The 10,791-nt window shown below is 45.9% G+C and overlaps 1 non-coding gene across 1 annotated transcript; it reads left to right on the top strand.

Annotated features, from left to right (window-relative positions):
* The first annotated feature begins 7,319 nt into the window (after positions 1-7,319).
* LOC120668184 lies at positions 7,320-7,426 on the top strand. Its single transcript, XR_005672283.1, has one exon. It is a non-coding gene; the product is annotated as a small nucleolar RNA R71 (small nucleolar RNA).
* The last annotated feature ends 3,365 nt before the right edge of the window (positions 7,427-10,791 follow it).

The raw sequence follows: 10,791 nt of genomic DNA, 5'->3' as shown, positions 1-10,791 counted from the left end.
AGCCTGGTGCCTGTCGTGTCCATTCCTCAGTGCTGGCACTGTGCCATGACGAACCACCAGCCTCATGTTGATATGAGTGGTGTGGCTGCTGAGGCGGTGGTGTCGGCTCTGCCTCCCTTCTGGTCCTACTTCTTGTCATCCTACCAGGCAAACCAGAAGATCTGTGCCTACGACCCCCTTCTCGTGGAATGAGAGGGATGGTTAGTGAATGGCAATTATACAAATGGAACTCCGTATTGGGCAGCAAAATCTCCCTTGTATAGCACATGTAAAAGAAAATAAAAGAATCATTCGGGCCTTTCTTAAGTGTGTGACCTTGGATCAAATAGTCCTCGTCGATATACGCACGGTCGCCCTCAATGAAAGGAATAAAATTCCCCTCTAAGGCACCGATACGTGTAGCGATGCGAGTAATCAAAGAAGTTCACTCAATAGGACCCGTCATCTTGAAATTCAAAAGCCATTGCCTAACCAAAGCTTGCACAGGGGAGATTTTGATCTTGTTGACCATGGCATAGAGAATGAGCAACTCATCATTGCGCACGGGTCGGACATCATCTCTAGGGAAGAGAGTGATGGTCAACCACTTGTGCATCAATTGAAGAGTTGGATTATGAATATCGCTGCACCGAGGTGCAAACTTGCCATGGACAACTTGACCCGAAATCTGGCCCCAGAACTCATGACGATTAAAACCTCGGCAAGCTTGGTCCAAAGAAATAGGCCAGCGTTTGTTGAAATCGAGGTGGCTGGCAAAAGTTTTCCAAAAAAACAAATACTCTTTCCCGAAAAGTCAAAAATAAACCCCGTTTTCCACCTCCCGAAGAATGCAAAGAAATTGGATGGTGAGGAGTCGACAACCATACTCCTCAACGGGAACGAAGTTATCCCATCCAATTGCATGCCAAACATTAGAGAAGTCTTCGTACATACCTATTTTGATGAGGAGGTCCGGATCGAAGGCTCGGGTGTGGACGAAGCTTCTGTTCTTGAGGATGGCGTAGCCTTGTCATTCACGATCATCTCGCAAGTCGAGGTACGGTGCATCTTCTGCATCAATCTCTATGACCCCGGCTTGCGGTTCGGCTTGCATCTCTTCTTGTTGTTCTTCTTCCTAGTAGTCCATCGTGCTTGGTGTAGGCGTATGTTCGGGTGTGTACGAGCTTGAGCCACCCCGAGAACGGGATGAACTTCCACCCGTCATCTTCTTGAATGCGCCGGAAAGCTTCCGCCTTATGCCTTTCATGATGGAACAAAGACAAGTACAACTCGAAACGGGTTATGTTAGTAAAACCGAATTGAATGTTCTTACCCGTGAGTTGCTCCTTCTTTCTTGAATTAAAATTTTTGAGCAAAAATCTAATGAAAACCCAAGAGTAAAGTTTGAGAGAATTTGAGAGAGAGTGAGTGAATGAGAGTTGAGTGTGAGAGCTCAACACCCACCCCTCGGCCTCTATTTAAAGAGAGAATGGCCGGGCACCGTTGGGAGAAGCGAGGCACAACGACTAGTGACCGTTGGAAAAGGCTGGGCCCATTAGCCATTGGCAGGGGACCGGCCGACCCTAGGGTTCGGCCGAACCCTAGGTGGGCCACCCTGCTGACAGCCAGGGCCCACTGACCTTCTAACGGTCAATAACTTTTAAAACTTTGGTGCCGGCCAAACTTTGCTTCGAAAAGATGTTCAAATTTATTTTTCAAGGGATTTTTTATGCTCGGAAATATTTTTAGATTTTTGTAGAAAATAGAAAAAGTGCTAGAAAAGTTTCTAGCATGCAAGGGTGTTTTTGAAAATTCAAATATGCAGTGAAAAAACAAAAAAGTCGAGAAAAGTAAAATGATGGAGGGTGAATATGAGATACGTACCGATTTACCTTCGGCAATGGCTCGTCGTTTAGAGTCTGACGAGCGGGACCTTTCTCCTGCTGTGTTTACCATTGCTCGGCTCGTCCTGGAGAATTGGACGAGGACGAGCTTGCGACCTTACGCCACTCCTTCCTTGCACGTCTTCTTCTGGATCGTGTGGTCGTAGGTCCTTCTGGCTGGGTTTCAGGTGCACCCCAGAGTGGACTCCCATCGTGAGCCTGCTGGATCATGAATTTTTGCTCCTTCCTATAGAGGAATTTAAAGAATATGTTGTCGACCCCGATGCGGAACTGGACTTCTCCAAATCCAACATCGATCCTAGCTTTCACACTGTTCAGAAAAGGTCGTCCGAGGATGAGGTCTAGTCCCAAGTCTCCATCCATGTTGAGGACGACAAAATCGGCTAGGACGAAGCAATTCTAGATTCGTATGTAGATGTTTTCGACTATCCCTTCGGGATGTCGGACTGTGGAATCTGCAAGCTGTACGAACATACGGGTCTGGGAAAGAGTAGGATATTGTAATTGCTCAAAGATTACCTTGGGCATGATGTTTATGCTTGACCCAAGGTCGCAGAGGGCCCGTGTAAAGGACTGATCGAAGATGGAACAGGTGATCATGGGCACCCCTGGGTCTCCATGAAGTTTCGCTGTCAGCCCACCCCACGCATTCATCGTTGGGTGCGTGGTTCCTCCAGCATGGTTAGTGCGAGAGGTCTGCTGGGGAAGGTTGCCCCACCCGGTAGACACCATATTTGCAGTTTCGACCGGAGATTCGGGTTGCCCCGGGATCTTCCCGTTCTCAGAGACAGGAGCAGCAGCAGCTAGCTGAGCAAGTTGTGTTTCTATCATTTTGTTGAAACTTAGTTGATTTTTATGAGCAGAAGAAAGAGTTTCAACTTTAGCATGTATACTTTCCAGAATTTTATCGTTGGCAGCAAGCTTTTTGTTTAAAGATTCATTGATTTTAGCTTGGCCAAACACAAGGTCTCTCAAGGAGGGTTGGTTCGAATTGAAATTTGAGTTAAAATTGTTACCTCCTCCTTGGAATGGTGTGTGACACCCTAGGTGTCTGCACAGTAGAACAGCATTTATTTTTTGTGCTTCATGTGCGAAATTTCTTGAGCAAGGGTCTATTTTAAAAATATCAGGCCCATTTGTGTAAATATGAATTGATGTAGGGTCATTCTTATAGTTTTATTTGAATAGGATGTGTGATTATTGTTTTGATCGAGGGTTTATTTGCAAAATTCAATGCAATCATTACATGGCAACAAATTTTACTTTTAAGTCTAAACTTAAAGTGAATTTGCTTTGGAAAAGACAAAAGTCCTTTAAATTCAAAATCCTTCCTATGTTTTCAAAATAACTTGTCAACCTTTGGTCAAATCAATTTTTCCACAACATCAAAGTTGTAGATCTTGAAAGGTTGAACAACTTTCATGTTGGGAACTTTTTCATTTGAGCCCTAGTTTAGGAGTTATTTTTGTTTTACAGTAGGGCCCCTAAACTTTTTGGAAATTGCAAATCAGTCCAGTCTTCATCTCCCACCTCTCTGCTTCTTTGTTTCTCTCTGCCGCCGGTGTTGAGCGGCGCCACCTACCGCCATGGGAGGCCGCAGGCCACCTCCTGCTTCCCCCACCGCCTCACGTGCCACCTCCGCGAACCCCTGGACCCACTTCCCCTCGCGCTGGACCCCTCCTTCCATCGCCACGCCACCCCGACGAGCTCTGCGGCCGCCACATTGCCGCCGCCGTGGCCAGCCCGACGCAGTACCCCGGATCCCATCTCTCGCGCGCCCTAGCACCCAGAGCACCCCAGCAACCCAATCCACTCGCTCACTCGCTAGCTCCCAGCCCAGAGCCCCCAGAACACCGCAGCCACCCCTCACAAACGTCGGCGAGCTCGAAGCTCACCGTCGACCCGCCATTCCAGACTCGCTCCGCCCGCGCTGACCCCATCTCTAGCTCTACCTTGTCCTCGCGCAGCTCGCAGACCACTCCTCCTCGCCCAGAACCCACCGGAGAACCTCGCCGCCGTTGAACCTCCGCCGCCGCTCCCAGTCCACCGCCGTCGAGCACCTTCCCGACCTTCTCCCACCGATCCAAGACCACCAAAAGGTGCGCAAGGACTTCCTCCTTCTTTCCCCTAACCTTCCCCCTCGCCCCAGGGCCGGACCTCGCCGGGATCTGCAGCTCCATTCCTCCCCTGCTCTGGCCAGGGACCTCGTTTGAAAAGAAAAGAAAGTTCCAGGGGCTAATTTGAGAAATGTTCATGAACTCTAGAATTCAAACCAGTGAACTTTGAAAATGCCTAGAAATTCGTAGAAAAATCAGAAAAATACAAACCCAAATGTTTTGGAATCCATGTTACAAGAACTATAAGTTTTGTTACATGCACATCTTCATTTTTGGTCTGTATTTTAATCCAAGAAAAAGGAAAGAATAAATAGGCTTTATTTGTTCTAGGAGTTCTACTTAGTAACTACATGTGATTTTTGGCTTGATTGTGTCTTGCAATAGTACTAGTGTCTGGTAAAATTTTGAAACCTTTTTCACATCATTAACTAGGTCAAAGTTTCAAGATTCCTTGATCTACTAGTTACGCTAATATATTTGTGCTGGTAGAAATATTAGAATTATGGGTGTGAAACATTTTCCATGATTACACGTTACTAAATCCTTGCTGTTGCCCAAGTTTTAGAAATTTTTGATCTGTTTAGCTATTTCTTTGATTTAATATTTATTAAGTAGACTTTAATTATGGTAAATAGTTTATTTTCACGATAAATCATTAAAATATTTCTGAATGTTCATTTTGAATATGTTATCTTGTCCATGAAGTTTGAACAACTGATCATGTCTAGAACAGAAGTTAAAAATGAATCTTGATGTGTTAATGCTAGTTTTGTTCTTTTTATCAGAATTAATTCTGTGCAGATAAAATCATGAAAAATATACAGCAGCTTAGTTAAAACTGTGTTGGTTTTCTGTTAAATTTATAGCTTCTGTTTTACTCTAGTTTAACCTGTAGAATTTAATCTTATTCTAGGTGCTGTCTGAGTGAATGATTTATTCTGAATAATTGGCTGTATGAAATGGCATGAAATTTTCAAGGTAGATTGCTCTCTATACTAAATGTTTGAAGTAATTTTGTTACATTTAAATGCTAGCTGTATTCTGAGTTACTCTATTCTTAGCGAACCATGTTTTAAATGCTATGTGAGTTAACTAAAACTTACTTTGTGAAGTTAATCAAGTTGTCTTGTGAGGTTAATCATATTGTTTTGTGTAGTAGGCAATGTTAAATAACTACTCTATAAACGATTGCCCATATGCTTAGTTATGTTTGTTATCATTTAAATTGCAACTTTATTGTGAAGCGTGTGTTTATAATACCGTTTCTTGCATCACATATAGATACGACTGTTTTATCGGACGGGACGTACGAGCTGATCCCGGAGTCCGACGAAGGTGATCAAGAGGCCCAGCTGAACGCCACTGTACTAACTGAAGACCCGGACCAAAATCCGGAAGAGCCCAAGGCTAATCTATCTAGTGACTACCGCGAAGGCAAGCCCCGGACATAACCCAGTATTTCAAATTATTACAATTTATCGTTATTACTTACTTTTGCATTTACAGTTCTTAGGATTTGAATTGAAACCCTATATGCATGATCCTAGAAACCTATGTACTGAACACTAGACCTGAGTTCGAATAATTGCTAAGCTTATATGATCGGTAAAAGTCGAGTGATTGCCTGTCACTCGCGAGCTCTATAGGAATTGCTTGTTTACTTTCTACTATCAATATAAGGACGACGGACGGGGTCATGTTCAATATCATGACCTTGTGTGAGACCCTATTTGTGTTGATGAACTTGCTAAGGTCGCGGTGTGTGGTAGCGGTGGTTAAGTTTTTGAACGTACTAGCCACATGTCGTAAATATGGTACGCGGTAAGCCTAGTAGCCGATCGGACCGGTGAGTGGATATACCTTTCACTCTCTCTTAGAGATAGGTTTTTATTTATGTTTATGTTGCGCAACACCGCGGCTACAGGGAGGAAGATGGTGCCCTGTAGTCGGGAAGAGTGACCCTATCCACAGGTTGGAATGAAAGGTAAACGGTTGTTTGGGAACGACCCGACGGTGTTCCAAACGTGTGTGTTAGGTCTGCCTGGCCAGGTTAACAAATTCGATTCGAATCGTCCGCTTCTCACGGTTTGGGACTGCTTGATCCCTTTGCCACACAGAGTAATAAGAGTAACATTATTATGATCAATCTTGATGTTTGCTTAAAGTTCTACCATGGTTGAATAGGAGTAGTTGCTTACATAGAATGGTTAATCAACTAGAATCTTGGAAGCTAAAATTTGAAAGTAAGGACCTACTCTTTATTGCTTTTCAGCAAAAGAAAACCAGAGCCTACAAAACCCTGCATAGTCTAGCTAGGTGGACTAAGTATATCCGTTGACGGTTAAGTCTTGCTGAGTATTAGAATGCTCAGCCTTGCTGTTGAAACCTTTTTCAGGTATGAGTTTTGAGGACCAGATCGCTAGTCTGTCTTGGCCCTGCTCTTTGCCTCCTGGCTGGTCCATAGAATGGGATCCGTCTTCGGCCAGCAATGACCCCGATGAGTGATACCTTGCTTGGGCTAGCTTGGTATGCTTTTGCGACGTGTTGTAGCCGTCGTGTTTTCTTTCCGCTGCTTTAAACTCTGAACATTAAACTTATGGCTTGTATAACGTTTACTGAGTTTGGATCTGTAATAATGCTTTGAACTGGTTTGTAATAAATAATATGCATGTGTTGTAAAATATGTATGGTTGTAATATCTCTGGACTCGCCATTGTGCGGGGTATGCTTGTTCGATCCGAGAACCGGTGGTGGTATCGGGATGTTACCCGACAAACCAAGAATTGTTCCGTTTAAAGTGCGTTTGAGCCTGTGTTTCCTTTAGGGTGATGGCCAGCGCACTTGAACCGGGATAATTCAGGTGGTTCTGCCACATAGTGGGCGTGTCTGACTCCACCCCTGGCCTCCTTGTGGACGGAATCCGGTGTTGTTATTGTTGATGTAGGCTGCATCTTCTCGGGTCTCGGGGCCGTCATTCCCCGAGTGTCCACCGTCACCACAAACCTCGCACGTAAAGTACGAGTTTGTAGCATGGATGGGAACAGGCATCTGTGGCCGGTTCCCTTCATCAATCTTCTTTAGTAGGAGGTCCAGCTTGGCGGCGAGCATGTCCGTCTCCTTGACGGTATGCATTCCGCCCTTGGTTCTGGGCTGGGAACGTTCCTTGTTCTAGCCCTGGTTGGAGACCATCTTCTCGATTAAGACCGTAGCCTTGGCAATGGTGAGATCGAGATAGGCTCCTCCAGCAGCAGCATCAAGATGGGCTCTAGATGTAGTCGTTAGCCTGTTGTAGAAGCTTTGGAGCACGAGCCACTCGTCAATCCCATGATGAGGACAGGCGAGTATCTACTCTTGCAACCTTTCCCAAGCTTCTGGGGTGGATTCCATCCCTGTCTGCTGGAAACTTGAGATTCTTCCACGTAGGACATTGGTTTTGCCCAACGGGAAGAACATAGCGAGGACCGTCGTGGAACACTTGTCCCACATGCTAATGGCTTCCTTGTTCTGATAAAACCATTGTTTCACCTTCCCTAGGAGAGAGAAAGGAAACAGGCGGAGCCTGATAGCATCAGCCGTAACGCCCAGTATGGTTACGGTCTTGCACAACTCCAGAAAGTTCTGGAGATGGGCGTTAGCATCCTCATTCGGCTTGCCACAGAATGGGCTAGCCTGCACCATATTTATGAGGCTGGACTTCAGCTCAAAGTTCACGTCCCCAACATCAACGTTGGGTTCAGTTGCCACATTGGCAGCTGAGGGGACGGAGAAGTCGCGGAGAGTCTTCTCAGCCATGAGTTCAGTTGATGGTGCTGGGGAAGCTGGTTCGTTTGTCGACTGCGAGATCGGAGGAGGAACGACGCGAGGTCGGACCCTTCTCATGAGCTTCTCGGGATTTTCAATGAAATTTGTCGGCAAGGAGAAACCAGACATACACTACCCTGTTTTCATCCAATTAGGAGAAAACAAGAAGATAAACACATTAGCCTGTATAAGCAGTAGCTACCTCTTACTTATATTGCCATGTTTATGTACTTTAGTAAATATCTTTACACCTAGTGTCTTCCCCGGCAATGGCGCCAAAAATGCTTGTTGGCATTTCTTAGCGTCATCACTAGGAGTGGTTAGTTCCTAGCTATGGCGCCTCGAAGATGTCGTGTGGTATGTCTTAACATTTACAGAAGGATCTGCAAGCGCACAGATATACCGTTGTAGCATTTCACCCGGAAGTATTCAGGGTATCGTTATTTATATTTTCCCAAGGGATGGCTAGGTTGTGTAAAGTGTATTTACTTAGTTACATAACCATGACACATATGAGCAAGATGAAGACCACTGACTATACAGGGGTAAGTGATATATAATAAGGATAATCAGGGGTAATGTGACACACACAGAGCAGCCAACTCTCATGAATAAAGAATAAACAAGCAATCCTAAGGTTAGTGGGAGCATAGGCAAAGATTCCTGTTATACTAATCATGTTAGCAGATAAGTTACGTTAGCTGCGTTGCTTAAAGCTGCAGGTGCCGGGAAATTAGGGACATCGGGGAGAATGACCTGCACTGGAGAACATCCAGTCCTGTTTCATCTTTGCATGAACTCCTACACCGTACCCGAATGTCGGGGACAACACTAACCGAGAAGCAGCTTCCCGGCGGACCGACAGGGCTGTCACCACCTGCGGTCTACCCCCAGTCACACCATGGAGCACCGTCATATTCGAAGGATCCCGCATACCCGGGCACCATGCCCGCATATGAGGTCACTACCCTAGCACCCCCGGGTCCCCCACCCTTCGGATGGACAGGTAAGATGCTAAGGTAAGCCCGAAAGCACAACGAACCGATATCCTTACCCATATCATTTGGTCTAAGCATGCAACTACTATAACTTGGATAAACATTAACCAAGGCTAAGCAAGCTACGAACATAGCAAGATAACCAAGAACGAGCTCTGAATGATTAGCATAAAGAAAGTCGGAATACAAAGCCATACCAGAGGCCGAGGATTGCTCACCGACCCCGAGGACGACTAGATTCGCTAAGAGATGAAGTACTAGCCTAGCTCCACTACCCTAAGGAGTACAAGTCACAAGAGAGTGTAGAGAGAGAGGCTTCCAAGTGGTGTGTGTTGAGAGAGTGGTGGGAGGCCCCTTTTATAGCTTGAGAGGTCAGTTCCCGCCATCTCTTCGTATGGAAACATGCCAAACCGCCATTGAGAGGATAGGATCAGTCTTCCCGCCAAAACTCAGGAGGAAAACCTTCCATAGGGGTGTCGGCCGACCCCCCTTGGCGCCATTTCCCACCGACCTTCGCTGGTTCACTGCTCTGTGGGTCCTGATGTCAGATGGTCGGTGCCGGGGCTTGGTTGGTTGGTTTGGTCTAGTCTGGTTTGTGGGCCTCCTTTGCTCATGTTACGCAGAACACGATCATCTGCGACTTCTGTCTGCGTATTCGTCGTGTTTTCGTCTTATTCCGGACTTATGCTCCTGAAATCATAAATTCTCGAAAACAACTATGGAGCTAGGTTAGTGATACAAATATGCGAGTAAGAGGTATAGTTTTTCTTCTTAAATGAGTATAGTTGACGGTCATATTTCGCACTTAACGACAGTCAACAGGTGACATGGTCGACCAAAGCATCTTCGCTGTTGACGGCGTTGACGCTCGGCACGATGGCGTTGTCCGGAGACGTGGGGGGCTCTGTCGAGGTGCTCTCGTTTCCCTTCTTCTTGGCTGCCATGTGGTGTGTTAGGACGAACAGCGGGTGGGTGCCAAAACTGTTGGTGGAAGATACCCTTCGGAGAGAAGGGGTATCACAACAGCCCTAGAACTGGAGGTCGAAGCCCCCTTCGCAGATGGCTCAGAAAATAAGAACACAAAGCATAATGCAAGCGTAACTGCTCATCGGTATTCAATGTCCCATCAACGACCATTACAGGGGTATTTATAAGTGGTGGTTCACATACTCGTTAGCCTGTAATCCCCGTAATATCCCTCAACTGCTAGATTCTAAGAATATTCTGTGGGCAAACAAGTAATATTACAATGATAGTGGGTTACAGCTGGTGTTTGCGGGTGGCCCCACAGTGGGCCCACACGCCCTTCGCTAGCTCAACGTCGCCCCTCTTCGCGCTGGCCCTTGACCCGTCCCTTGAAGGCCTTCGGCTTCGGGCCTTCGGCGCTGGACCTTCAGCCCACGACTTTCACCTGTCTGGGTCCGTGCTCTCCCTCCGAGAGTCCGCTTCCCGGTCTTGGTCTTCGAGAAGAAGCCTTTGGCCGATGTCCTCATCCCCGATCTGCATCCGGGCCTGCCCTTCCAAAGCCTACCCTTCCGAAGCGGTTCATCGGGTCGCGCCTTCATCATGTCCGAAGGTGGCTCCCCCAACACTAACATTTGTTTTTGTTACTTGTTAACAATTACTACTATAAGAATGTCGAGCGTTCATTTCTCCAAATAAAAGATTTACATACATCACAATACACATTACCAATGAATAATGTTTCACAATCAATCATATAACATTGAACTTTTTAGCTATCCCAAATATCATATATTCAGATAGAGAGAGTGTGAGAGAAAGAGGGGGAGAGCGAAAGAGAGTATAACCATTTCTAGTAGAACAAAAGACACCACCAAATGCAAGTGCAAAAGATGCAAGGAAACGAAGTTGGAACTACTATAAATTGTCTTTAAAACTACTGACTCATGAAGACAACAAATCAGGAAGTGTTCAAATGGAAATGTTGTCAAAATTAACTACTCCTACCATTTTTCATTTACATTTTGT

The sequence above is a fragment of the Panicum virgatum genome, chromosome 3N (genome assembly GCF_016808335.1).
Source record: "Panicum virgatum strain AP13 chromosome 3N, P.virgatum_v5, whole genome shotgun sequence".
Lineage (NCBI taxonomy): Eukaryota > Viridiplantae > Streptophyta > Magnoliopsida > Poales > Poaceae > Panicum > Panicum virgatum.
This window is presented reverse-complemented; position numbering and strand designations above follow the sequence as displayed.